Below are 14,103 nucleotides of genomic sequence, written 5' to 3'. Positions count from 1 at the left end.
CAATATTGATATAGCTGCATGATTTATTTTCATTCACTCATCCAATCATCAGGTACGTATTGAGGGCCTGTCATGTGTCCCGGACACCAGGGGAGGTCAAGGAAAACAAGCTAGACCAAGTCCTGACCCTGTGAGTGTGGTCGGGGTGGAAGCATTGTGACAGTAGGGAAGAAAAGAGGGAAATGAGCGAGGTGCCTCTGCAGGTGATAAGTGCTGTGAAGGAAACACACATTACGCGTGGCGGAGCCCGTTGATGGTCACGGTGGCCAGGGAAGGCCTCTGTGAGAAGGCTACGTAGGAGCAGTGATCTGAAGGGGGAGAAAGTTAATCATGGCAGGACAGAAAAAAACATAATTGCTGGAGCATGGTGAATGGGCGAGAGGGCTCACAAGGAGGGTCAGGAGACAAGGTCAGGGGACTGCTGAGACCTGTTCACTGTTAAAAGAGTTTGGGTCTGTTCTAGGTGTGGTGGGAAGCCACCGGAGAGACTGACATGATTGATTCATATCCAGCCTCCTTCAGGCTGCGAGCTACACTAACAGATTTTCTAATATTGAACCAACCTTAGATTCTTGAATACCATCTTCAGGATGGTGTATTAGAACATAATATAGAGCCCAGGGACAAATACATAAAGTATTTACATATGAAGGAGTTTGGTAATGTGGAAAGACAATAGCATTCCAAATTAGTGGGAATGTTGTTGGGGCAAATTGGCCGGCCTATGAAAAATATTCTTTGAGTTTTAATTCATAATGAGCACAAAATTTGATTTCGGTTGAATGAAAGTGTTAATATTAAAAACACAAAACCATGAAAACACAGTAAGAAAATATGAGAGTATATTTAAAAATATTCTTTGTGTGAGGAAGGCCATTTTATTTTATTTTATTTTATTTTATTTTATTTTATTTTTTAAAGCAAGATGTAAAATCTTGGACTCACAAGGGAAAGACTAACAGACTTATTTAAAATTTCCAAATAACAGTAAAAGCCATAAGCAAAACTGAAAGAAAACCTCAAGCCAGGAGTCAACCTTTGCAATACACTTGAAAGAGTACTAATATCCTTAATATATAGAGAGAGCTCTTATAAGTCAATTAATTTCTTAATTAATTCTTATAAGAAATTAATGAGAAACCTAATTAATTAATTAATTAATTAATTCTTATAAGAAATTAATGAGAAACCAAATAGGATTCTAGACACAGATAATTATGGACGCAGATAGAAATAGAAAAAAGGATACAGATAACTCATGGAAGTATAAATGACCCAGGCATTAAAAAGATGCTCATTCTCACTAATGATCAAGAAAAAAACAAAACAACGAACTACTGTCTTTCATCTGACAAAGATTATAATGACATAACAGGTTGCATTGGTAAGAATGTGGGAGTGGTAGGAATTTAACACACAGCTAGTGGGAGGGTAAATTAGTGTGATTCTGGATCATATTTTGCCATTATCTGTTGCTATTAAATATCTTTTGCCCCAGAAGTTCCACTTCTGAGATTTTATCCCAAAGAAATAACTGGACAAGTGCACAAAGATGGCGCTACAACTGTGATCCCAAAGCATTCTTTGTAACAAGTTGAAGGAGAAAAAAACCTAAATTTCTGTTCAAAGAGGGTTGTTAAATTATTAAGGCCCTGTTATACAGTGGAAAACTCTATGGCCATAAGAAATAAGGTCAAACTGGAAAAATGTCCATAGTGTATTTTTTAGCTGTTAATGTCATAAAGGTTTTTTTTTTTTAATTTTATTTATGATAGTCATACACAGAGAGAGAGAGAGAGAGAGAGGCAGAGACATAGGCAGAGGGAGAAGCAGGCTCCATGCACCGGGAGCCAGACGTGGGATTCGATCCCGGGTCTCCAGGATCGCTCCCTGGGCCAAAGGCAGGCGCTAAACCGCTGCACCACCCAGGGATCCCTGTTGTAAAGGTTTTAATCACCTTTTTGAGGTATAATTTATATACAAAAAATGCACCTGTTTTGAGCATAGAAACGGTTTTGAGATTAGTTCTGACAAATGTATACACCACTGTAACAACTATCACAGTCAAGACCTTGAACATTTCTTCCTCCAAAAAAATCCCCTCATGCACCTTTGCGGGCTGTCCCACCTATGGCCCTCTGGCCCTGAGCCATTGATCTGCTCTTTTTGTCTAAGATTAGTTTTGCCTTTTCTAGGGTTTCACATAAATAGAATCATACAGATCTCCATGGTTTTTCTTTCTTCATTTAAAAATTGTGGTAAAATAGGGGTGCCTGAATGGCTTAGTTGGCTAAGAGTCCATCTCTTGATTTAGGCTCAGGTCATGATCTCAGGAGCCCTACCTCTGGCTCCGTGCTCCCTCCCCCGTGCACACACAATGAGGGAGAGAATCCTCAAGCAGCCTCCCCACTGAGTGCAGAGCCCCATGTGGGGCTCTGTCTCCTGACCCTGAGATCATGACCTGAGCCAAAACCAAGAATCCCCCGGGTCAACCAGCTGAACCACCGGAGGCGCCTCCTTGCTTTCAGTTCTTGAGCATATGCCCACAAGTGGTAATTCTGTTTTTAATTTTTTGAGGAACTGCCACATTACTTTCCACAGTAGCTTTACCATTTTACATTCCCAGCAAAAGTGCATAAGGGTTCCAATTTTTCAACTTTCTCACTAATGCTTGTTGTTTCCTGTGGTTTTGGTAGTAGCTACCCTAACAGATGTGAGGTGGGATCTCGTTGTAGTGTCAATTTGTGTTTCACTAATGATGAATGATGTTGAACATCTTTTCATGTGTTCAGTTGCATATCTTCTTAGGGAAATATCTATTGAAATCCTTTCCCCATTTTTATGGCTGGTTGTTTTTTGTTGTTGTTGTTGTTGTTGAATTGTAAGAGTTCTGTATATATTCTGGTTATTAATCCCTTATCAGATATATAATTTGCAAATATTTTCTCCCATCCTATAGGCTCCCTTTTTCTCTGTAGCTGGTGTCTTTGATGCAACAAAATGTTCAATTCTCATGAAGCCCAATTCTGTATTTTTCTCTTCTGTTACCTATACCTTTGGTGTCACATCCAAGAAATCACTGCCAGATCCCATGTCATGGCACTTGTGCTGTTTTCTTCTAAGAACTGTATTGTCTTAGGTCTTATATTTAGATCCTTGATCCTTTTGGAGTTTATTTTTGTATATGGTATTAGGTAGGGATCCAGCTTCATGCTTTTGCATGTGCATCTCCAATTTTGACGGCACCATCTGTTGAAAAGACTGTCCTTTGCTCATTGAACAGGCATGGCGCCCTTGTCAAAACTCTTTTTTACCATATAAGTGAAGGCTTGTTTCTGGGCTCTCTGTTCAGTTCTGTTGGTCTGTATGTCTGTCTCTATGCCAATACCACAATGTCTTGATGACAGTAGCTTTGTAGTGATTTTGAAATTAAGAAGGGTGAGTCCTCTAATTTTGTTCTTCTTCAAGACTGCTTTGGCTGTTTGGAATCCCTTAAGATTCTATATGAATTTTAGGATGGATTTTTCTTTCTTTTTTTTTTTTTTTTAGGATGGATTTTTCTATTTATGCAAAAAATGTCATTGAGATTTTAATAGAATTGCATTGGATCTGTAGGTAGCTTTAGGTAACATGGACATTTCAATAATATTAAGTCTTCCAACCGAACATGGGATGTGTCTCTATTTATTTATTTATTTCAACAATTTTTATCGTTTTCTTTGTGCAAGGCTTTCACTTTTTTGTTTAAGTTAATTCCTAAGTATTTTATTATTTTTGATTCTATTGTGAATGGAATTGTTTTTGTAATTTCCTTTTCAGATTGTTCATTGTTTACGTGTAAAATACAATTTCTATTTGTATGTTGACTTTGTATTCTGCTACTTCACTGAATTAATTTATTAGTTCTAATAATTGTTTTGTAAAAGATCATACCATCTGCAAGCAGAGATCATTTTAATTCTTCCTTTCCAATTTGGATACCTTTTATTTCTTTTCTTGCCTCATTGCTCTAGCTAGATTTTCCACCACTATGTTGGAGAGAAGTGACAAAAATGGGTACCTATAGCTGATTCTTGGTCTTAGAAGTGCTTTTAGACTTTCACTATTGAATGATGTTTGCTGTGTTTTTTTTCACGTACAGCTTTTATTAGGTGAAAGTAGATTCCTCCTATTACTAGTTTGTTGACTGTTTTGTTTTTTTTTTAAGATTTATTTATTTATTTATTTATTTATTTATTTATTTATTTGAGAGAGAGCGAGAGAGAGCGAGTACGCGCACCAGTGGGCGGAGGGACAGAAGGAGAGGGAGACAAGCCGACCTCCTGCTAAGCAGGGAGCCTGATGCAGGACCCAAGATCATGACCTGAGTCGAATTCAAGAGCCAGACACTTAACCAGCTGAGCCACTCAGGCACCCTAGAATGTTTTGGGGTTTTTTGTTTGTTTGTTTATTTATTTATTTAGATAATCTCTATACCTGATGTGGGGCTCAAACTCATGACCCTGAGATCGAGTTGCATGCTTCTCTGACTGAGTCAGCCAGGCACCCCTTGTTGAATGTTTTTATCATCAAAGGATATTCAGGGTCATCTGGGTGGCTCAGTTGGCTGAGTGTCTACCTTCGGCTCAGGTCATGATCCCTGTGTCCTGGGATCGAGTCTGACATCAGGCTTCCTGCTCAGTGAGAAGTCTGCTCTTCCCTCTCTCCTGCTGTGCTTTCTATCTCTCTCAAATATATAAAATCTTTAAGGAAAAGAAATAAAAAGGATATTCAATTTTGTCAAGTGCTTTTTCTGCATCAGTTGAGATAACCATGTGGTTTCTTTCCTTTATTCTGTTGATGTACATTGCATTGATCAGTTTTTCTCTGTTGAATCATTGTAATCTAGGAATAAATTCCTGAATTTATTAAATGATTAAATTTACTAAATTTATCAAAGTTATTTTTTGTTGAGGATTTTTGCATTAATGTTCATATGGAACATTGGTCCATAGTTTTCTTTTCTTGTAATGTCTTTGGCTTTGTTAGACCGACCTGACTTCATAAAATGAGTTAGGAAATGTTCCCTCTTCTTCAATTTTTTGGAAAAATTTGAGAAGGATTTGTATTACTTCTTTTTTAAATGTTTGGTAGAATCCACCAGTGACACCATCAGGCCCAGGGCTTTACTTTGTAAGGAGATTTTTTTTTCTTTAAATACTGACTACTGCTTATGGGTTTCCTTACTTTATAGATCTATTCAAATTTTCTATTTCTTTGTGATTTAGTTTTGGTAGCTTTTGTGGTTCTATGCATTTGTCTATTTGTCTATGCAATTGTCTAAAATTGTTATCCAATTTTTTGGTGTATAGTTGTTCCTAGACTCTTAAAATCCTTTTTTTAAAAAAATAAAATTGGTAGTAGTATCCCCAATTTTATTTCTGATTTTAGTCATTTGAGTCTTCTTTTTTTCTGAGTCCAAGGTTTGTCAATCTTGTCGATCTTTTTGAAGAACCAGCTTTTGCTGTCATTAATCTTTCTTTCTTGTTTAATTCCTTTTCTTGTTTATCTCCACTCTTTATTATTTCCCTCCTCTGCCAGCTTTGGGTTTACTTTGTTCTTTTCTAGTTCCTTAAGTTGTAAAGTTAGGTTGTTGATTTGAGATCTTTCTTGCTTTTTAATGTTAAGTGTTTGTAGCTATTAATTTCACCCCTTCACAAAAAAATTTCACCCCTTCACTATGCCAATTAGTTTGGTATGTTTTCATTTTCATTTATCTCTTTTTTTTCTAATTTCCCATGTGATTTATTCTTTAATACATTAGTTACTTAAAAACGTGTTGTTTAGGGATGCCTGGGTGGTTGAGTGTCTGCCTTTGGCTCAGGTCATGATCCGGGGGTCTGGAGATTGAGTCCTTTCCCTCTGCCTATGTCTCTGCCTCTCTCTCTCTCTCTGTGTCTCTCATGAATGAATAAATAAAATCTTTTTTTAAAAATGTGTTGTTTAGGAGTGCCTGAGTGGCTCACTCAGTTAAGCAATTGACTCTTGGTTTCAGCTCAGGTCATGATCTCAGGATTGTGGGATCCAGCCCTGTGTCAGGCTCTATGCTTAGTGCAGAGTTGGCTTGAGATTATTTCCTCCTTCCTCTCCCTCCTCCCTCTGCTCTATCCTTTTTTCCTCCTCCTGCTCTGTCTCTCAAATAAATAAAATATTTTTAAAATATATACAATGTTCTTCTTTGACCTTTCTTTTTTTATTAAAAGATGTATTTATTAGAGAGAGAAAGAGAATGTGTGAGTGAAGGAAGAGGCAGAGGGAGAGAATCTCAGATTCATGCTGAGTGTGGAGCTCAATGCCGGGCTCGGTCCCAAGAACCTGAGATCATGACCTGAGCTAAAATCAAGAGTCAGCTGGTTAACCATTGAGCCACCCAGGTGCCCTGTAACCTTTCTTGACTTAAAATCTATTTTGTCTTATATCTGTAATGACTGTCCTGCTCTCTTGTGATTACTCTTTTCATGGAATATTTTTTCCAACCTTTTTCTTTCAACCCATTTGTGTCTTTGCATCTCAGGTGAATCTCTTGTAGACAGGATATAATTGGATCATGGGTTTTATCTTACTGAAAATCTCTATCCTTTTATTGGATAGTATAATCCATTTACATTTAAAATAATTACTGGTAGGGTTTGAGTAACTGGGTGATGGGCATTAAGGAGGGCACATAATGAGATGAGCACTGGGTGTTATACTATGTTGGCAAATTGAATTTAAATAAAGTGTATTTTAAAATTACTGGTAAAGTTATTTTAAAATAACTTTTATTTTAAGATCAGGGAACCCTATATGGGGCTTGACCCCAGGACCCTGGGATCATGATCTGAGCTGAAGGCAGATGCTTAACTTACTGAGCCACCCAGGTGCCCATGATGGGTGATGTTGAGCATCTTCTCATGTCTCATGTCTTTTGCTGTTTGTTTTCTTTATGCGTTATAGCTTCTCCCCTTCATTTATTGCATTACTGTCTTTGTGTATAGTTTATTTTTTTGGATTTGTTTTCTGTGTTTTTTCCTTCAAATTTTCATTTAAATTCTGGTTAGTTAACATACATTGCAATATTGGTTTCAGAAGTAGAATTCAGTGGTTCATCACTTACATGTAGCACCCAGTGCTCATCATAACAAGTGCCCTTCTGGGGCACCTTGGTGGCTAAGTAAGTCAAGCATCTGCCTTTGGCTCAGATCATGATCTCAGAGTCCTGGGATAAAGCCCTGCATTGGGCTCACTGCTCCATGGGGAGCCTGCTTCTCCCTCTCCCTCTGCCTGACACTCCCCAATAAATAATATCTTTGAAAAAAAAAAACAATTAAGGAGAGCACTTTTTCCGCATTGCCCGTCTAGCCCATGCCCCATGTCTCTCCCTTCCTTCATCAACTCTGTTCTCTATCATTAAGAGTCTCTTATAGTTTGTTTCCCTCTCTCTCTTTTCCCTCCTTCCTCTATGTTCATCTGTTTTGTTTCTTAAATTCCACAAATAAGTGAAATCATATGTTGTCTTTTTCTAACTGACGTATTTTACTTAGCGTAATACACTCTAGCTCCATCCATCTTGCAAATGGCAAGATTTCATTCTTTTTGATGGCTGAGTAACAGTTCAGTGTATGTATATACCACATCTTCTTTATCTATTCATCAGTCAATGGACATTTGGGCTTTTCCCATAGTTTGGCTGTTGTTGAGAACGCTGCTATAAACATTGGGGTGCATGTACCCCTTTGAATCTGTATTTTTTTATCGTTTGGGTATATACCTAGTTGTGTAATTGCTGAATATAAGATAGTCCTATTTTTAACTTTTTGAGGAACCTCCATATTGTGTTCCAGAGTGGCTGCACCCAGTTTCCTATCAATGCAATGTAAGAGGGTTCCTCATTCTCACATCCTTGCCAACATATTTTATTTCCTTGTTGTTAATTTTAGTCATTCTGACAGGTGTGAAATGATATCTCACTGTGGTTTTGATTTGTATTTCCCTGATGATGAGTGATGTGGTTTTTTTCTAAACATTTTATTTTCGCTTTCTTTCTTTTTTTTTTTAGATTTTATTTATTTATTTGAGAGAGAAAGAGAACAAGTAGGAGGAGTGGAAAGCAGAGGGAGAGGGAGAAGCAGGCTCCCCACTGATCAGGGAACCCTATATGGGGCTTGACCCCAGGACCCTGGGATCATGATCTGAGCTGAAGGCAGATGCTTAACTTACTGAGCCACCCAGGTGCCCATGATGAGTGATGTTGAGCATCTTCTCATGTCTCTGTGAGCCATCTGGATGTCTTCTTTAGAAAAGTGTCTATTCGTGTCTTCTGCCTATTTCTTGACTGAATTATTTGTTTTTTGGGCGTTGAGTTTAATAAGTTCTTTTTTTTAAGATTTTATTTATTTATTCATAGAGACAGAGAGAGAGAGAGAGAGAGAGAGAGAGAGAGAGAGAAGCAGAGACACAGGCAGAGGGAGAAGCAGGCACCATACAGAGAGCCTGATGTGGGACTCGATCCCGGATCTCCAGGATCACGCCCTGGGCTGCAGGCGGCGCTAAACTGCTGCGCCACCGGGGCTGCCCTAATAAGTTCTTTATAGATTTTGGATACTATCCTTTATCAGTTATGTCATTTGCAAATATCTTCTTCCATTCCATAGGTTGCCTTTTAGTTTTGTTGATTTCCTCTGCTGTGCAGAAGCTTTTTTATCATTTTTTTAAAGAAGATTTTTATCTTGATGAAGTCCCAATAGTTCACTTTTGGTTTTGTTTCCCTTGCAACGTGTCTAGTAAGAGGTTGCTATGACCAAAGTCAGTGAGGTTTCTGCCTGTGTTCTTCTCTAAATTTTGATAGTTTCCCATCTCACATTTAGGTGTTTCATCCATTTTGAATTTATTTCTGTGTATGGTGTACAAAAGTGGTCGAGTTTCATTCTTCTCTGCATGTTGCTGTCTAGTTTTCCCAGCACCATTTGTTAAAGAGACTGTCTTTTTTCCATTGGATAGTCTTTCTTGCTTTGTTGAAGATTAGCTGACCATAGAGTTGTGGGTCCTATCATTGATTTTTTTGTAGTGAAATCTTTAAATTCCTTTCTTATTGCCTTTTGTGTATATATTATAGCTATTTTCTTTGTAGTTACCATGGGATTACATTTAACATCCTGAAATTCCAACACTAATTTGAATTTATACCAGCCTAATGCACAACATACAAAAACTTTGCTTGATCCTTTACAACTGCATCTGACTCCTTTTGGTTGTTGATATAAGAATGTTACATCTTTATATGTTGCGTGCCCCCAAACATAAACTAGTGATTTTTAAAAATTGTTTAATTTCTTTAATTTTTTTTAATTTTTAAGTAATCTGTACACTCAATGTGGGGCTCGCACTCACAACCCCAAGATCAAGAGCCACATGCTCTACCAACTGAGCCAAATTGGCACCCCTTCTTTATTCTCAAATTATGTAGAAACAAAATTTGGAGTTGTAAACCAAAGTTACAGTAGTACTAGCTTGTGCACTAATTTTTTTTTTCTGTAAAGTCTGCTAATCTTTACTGATGATCCCTTTACATGATAGTAGATTCTGTCTTGCTGGTTTCAACATTTTCTTTTTGTCTTTGTCTTTTTGAAAGTTTGGTTATAAATGTGTCTTAATATGGGTCTCTGAGTTAATCTTACCTGGAGTTTGTTGAGATTCTTGGATATTTTATAGTGTATTTTTATGTGGAAAAAAATCAAGGTGTGGAGAATTAGGATACTTTTTTCCCGTAGTGATGGATAATCACATACCATTTTTATCTGGCCATATATAGAAAAGCTGGAAATATAGGACAATGTGATTAAGAAATTGTTTTTTATTTTGTAAATTTGTTTTGTCTTATCTTTTTTTTTTTAAGTAGGCTCCATGCCCAATGTGAGGTTTGAGCTCATGACCTTGAGATCAAGAGTTGCATGTTCTACTGAGACAGCCAGCCCCTATTTTGCAAATTTCAGTTGCTTAGGTTTTGCTAACAAACATGTATTGCTTCCCTACCTCATTGAAATATACAAGTAATACATGCTTATTAAAAACACTTAAATAAAAAAAATTAAAACAAATAATATAAAGGCAAGTAAAGTATATACTTCACTTTCATTGTCTAGGAGTAATCTTTTCTGGTTGATGTTTTGTTTCATTCAATCTACAGTTGATTAGAACTTAGCATGAACTTAGCAAGATTTCTGGACACAAAATAAATACCAAAAAAAGACCATATATATTTCTACTTACTAGCAACAAAGAAATTGAAAGTAAAATTTTAGAATGTTTAAAAAGCAAGTATTTAAGAATAAATTTAGCAAAAAATTTGCAAGACCTCTACACTGAAAATTACAAAACAATACTAAGAGAAATTAAAGACCTAAAGGAGCAATTTACCATATTCATGGACTGGAAAACAATATTGTTAAAATGTCAGTTCTTCTCAAATTGATCTATAAATTGAATGACTTCCTAATCAAAATTCCAGCAAGCTATTTTTGGTGAGGAAGGGATGATGGAAATTGGCAAGCTAATTCTAAAAATATATCCATCAAGCAAAAGACTCTGAACTAGCCAAAATTATTTTGAAAAAAAAAAAAAAAAAAAGAGCAAAGCTAGACTTACACTACAGAATTTCAAGGCTTAATAGAGAGCTGTAGGTATTGCCACAAGAGCAGACAAATAGACCAATGCAGTACAATAGAGTGTCCAGACACTGCCCCACACATATATGGTCACCAGATTTACATCCAAGGCTCCACTGTGGTTCAATGGAGAAAAGACGGTCTTTGTATTAAATTGTGCTACTCCAATTGTGATATTCTTACAGGAAAATGGACCTTGACCCCCTCCCTCCCACCATACACAAAAGTTATTCCAAGATGGATCATAGCTCTAAATGTGAATGCTAACACAGCCAGGCCTTTAGAAAAAATACAGAATACTTTCAGAAACTTGAGCTAGGTAAAGACTAGAGGGAGCACAAAAAAAGCAGTAACTGTGAAAGACAAGAGTGATATATTGGAATTCATCAAAATTAGGGATATCTGTTCAAGAGAAGAGGGTGAGAAAGCAAAATGTTGACTAGGAGATGTCTCCAGTACATTTAAAAATCAGTAAGAGACAGCCCAGCTTAAAGTGAGCCAAAAAATTGAAGATATGTCACAAAAGATAATTTCCTTAGCCCTCAGAGGGGTGCCTGGATGACTCAGTTGGTTAAGCATCAGACTCTTGATTTCGGTTCAGGTCATGATCTCAGGGTTGTGAGATGGAGCCCTGCGTCAGGCTGTGTGCTACATGTGGACCTGCCTAAGATAAAGAGATCTATCCCTCTTCCTCTGCCCCTACCCCTTAAAAAGGAAATTTAAAAAAATAGTTTAAAAAATATATATCCTTAGTCATCAGAGGAATGCAAATTAAAATCACTTTGGAAAAATGTTTGGTAGTGATAAGACTAAATATTTTGATAAGACATATTTGTGTGATCCACCAATTCCCTGCCTGGGTATATACCCAACAGAAACAACTCTTTATATCAATCAAAGCACTATATCAGAATGTTCTAGCAGCTTTCGTCATAGTGTCCAAAAAAGTAGAAACAACCAATAGCCATCAACAATAGAATGGGATTCCTTTTTCTTTTCTTTTCTTTTCTTTTTTTTTTTTTTGATACATTCATACAATCAAGTCCTGCATAGTAAAGACAAAAAATAAGCCACTGCCACACTCTGCAGTGTGACTGACCCTCACAGACACGCAGAGTGAAAGAAATGTGACACCAAAGAGAAGATACTCTGTGATTCCACTTATGGGGAGATTTATGTCAAACCAAACCAATCTGAAATGATCAAAGTCAAAATAGTGGCTGCCCTTGGGGGCAGTTTTGACTGGGCGGGCACTGGAAACTTCTACACATTGATCTGAGTGATCAGTATGATCATTGATTGGTACAGATGCACAAGTATACGTATGTAAGAACCCATTGAGTTCACCTTCCTATCTGGAAGTTATACCTCAATTGAAAAAAAAAGTTGCGCTAGCAGCTGTCTACAGATCCAAATGTGTCTAAACCCAAATGAAGCAATGTTATTACGGCTTTTTAGTGTATGAGGCCAGGATGCCAGGGCCTCTGTCCTGCTGTTGGATTGGGTGATGTCAGGGCACATCCCAGGATGGACATGGCCTCCTGTCCTTGGGTGTCCAGGTACGCCCACGGTGACACTGCGCTGATGCTGGTGGTGGGCTAGTGGCTGGGAACATGAGGGGACCATGTCGAAGAAAGACCAGGTTCAGCGCTTCTCAGCTCTGGCCAGACAGGGTCTAGAGCACTATTTTAAAATTTGATTTTTGATTAAAATATGCACAGCGTAAAAATTACCATTGTAACCATTTTTTGTGTGTATAATTCAGTGGTGCTAAGTACATTTACAGAGCTGTGAAACCATCACCACCTCTAGGATTCTTCATCCCCCCAATGGGAAGTCTGCTCCTATTAAGCACCACCTTCCCATTTCCCTCCTCCCAGGCCCTGGCACCCACCATCTACTTTCTATCGCTATGAACTGGACTACTCTGGGGGCCTTATATAAGGGAAATCATAGAGTATCTGTGATATTTTTGTGTCCGACTTGCTTTCACTGAGCGTAATGTTTTCCAAGTTCATCTTTGTTTTAACATGTATAAAAATTCCCTTCTTTTTAAAAACTAAATAGTGTTCCATTTTGTGGGCACACCATATTTAGTTTATTCATTCATCCATCCATGGACATTTGGGTTGTTTCCACCTTTTTTCTTTTGTGGATAAATGCTGCTGTGAACATGGGTGTGTACAAATCACTGGTTCTAGTCCCTGCTTTTGGTTTTTGGGGTATATATACTCAGAAGTGGAATTGTGCTTCTGTGGAGCACTAATTTTAGAAAGCCACGGCTCAGCCCAACCACCTAGAGATGTGTTTGGTGTGAGGTAGGGCCTCACCATGTGTGTAGTTGAAAGCTACCCAGGCGATCGTCATGAGCAGTCAGAACTGAGAAGCACCAGACTAGTGAGCCGGACAAGTGACAGAGGAGGGACAGCAGCAGCAGCAAGAATGAGGGGAGTGAGGCCCCAGTGTGTCTGGGAAGCTGGGGGGTGGTGAGACTCTCCTGCTTGCACCCTGAAGTCCCATCAGCCTGACTGTGTTGGGAACCACTGCTTCCTCTGAATGAGACACCCATTTTTCTGCCCTTCTGACCTCAGGGCTAGAGTTGCCAGATTTAGCAAATTAAGATACAGAATACCCAGTAAAATTTGAATTTCCGATGAACGATGATTCTTTCAGTGTAAGTGTATCCCAAGTGTTACGTGAGATATACTTACACTTTAAAACAAGGGCCAGCATGAGAGGCTGATGACAGAGCTCCCCCCAAGGGACGGCTAGCTGGCCACCTGTGTGGACAGGCCCTGCAGGGTGGAACTTGCACAGGCCTCCGAGTGGAGTGTGACCTGGGGCCCGCAGGCTTCCAGGGACATCAGGTAGGTCCTGCCCAGTGCAGGCAGCCTCCAGAGAGCGGCAGGAGGCCCTGCCAGCCTAGGGCGCAGGAGACTGAGGGTGAGTGGGCCTCGGGCTGCCTCGGCGGACCTAGAGGCCAGAAGTTGGTCAGTGGGTAGAAAGTGGAGCTGTCGTGGGCGGGGCGAGGCCAGGCAGACAGGGGGACCCGCTGCCCCTCCCTGGAGCGGGCTTCCCCGTGCCCAGCATCCTCCAGAGTGGCATCTGTAGGGGCGGACGCAGCTAAGGCCCTGTGCTCCCTGGTGCTAGTGTCATCAGACCCTGTCTCGTCCCTGAGAAGACACAGGTCCAATTTACTCATGGTCTCTGCCAACAAGCCCTGTCCTGTCCTCCGCTGCCCTCCCAGGGCCCTCCTCCCAGCCATCGCTTGGTCTGTGCAGGCGGCCAGCCTCTCTCCCCTGCTGCACTTCTTGGCTGTGGGGGCCCCGCAGTGCTGACCTCCCGCCTGGCCTCTGGGATGCTCCTCTCTCCCGACTCCCTGCCCTCATCCCACCTCCCAGCACCATGGGTATGGACCACT

General features: G+C 39.3%; 1 protein-coding gene across 2 annotated transcripts in view; it reads right to left on the bottom strand.

Annotated features, from left to right (window-relative positions):
* NLRC3 (NLR family CARD domain containing 3) overlaps positions 1–14,103 on the bottom strand; it is a 37,057-nt gene that overhangs the window by 21,857 nt on the left and 1,097 nt on the right. The gene's annotated exons all lie outside the window — the stretch shown is intronic.

This window comes from Vulpes lagopus, chromosome 3, assembly GCF_018345385.1.
Source record: "Vulpes lagopus strain Blue_001 chromosome 3, ASM1834538v1, whole genome shotgun sequence".
Lineage (NCBI taxonomy): Eukaryota > Metazoa > Chordata > Mammalia > Carnivora > Canidae > Vulpes > Vulpes lagopus.
This window is presented reverse-complemented; position numbering and strand designations above follow the sequence as displayed.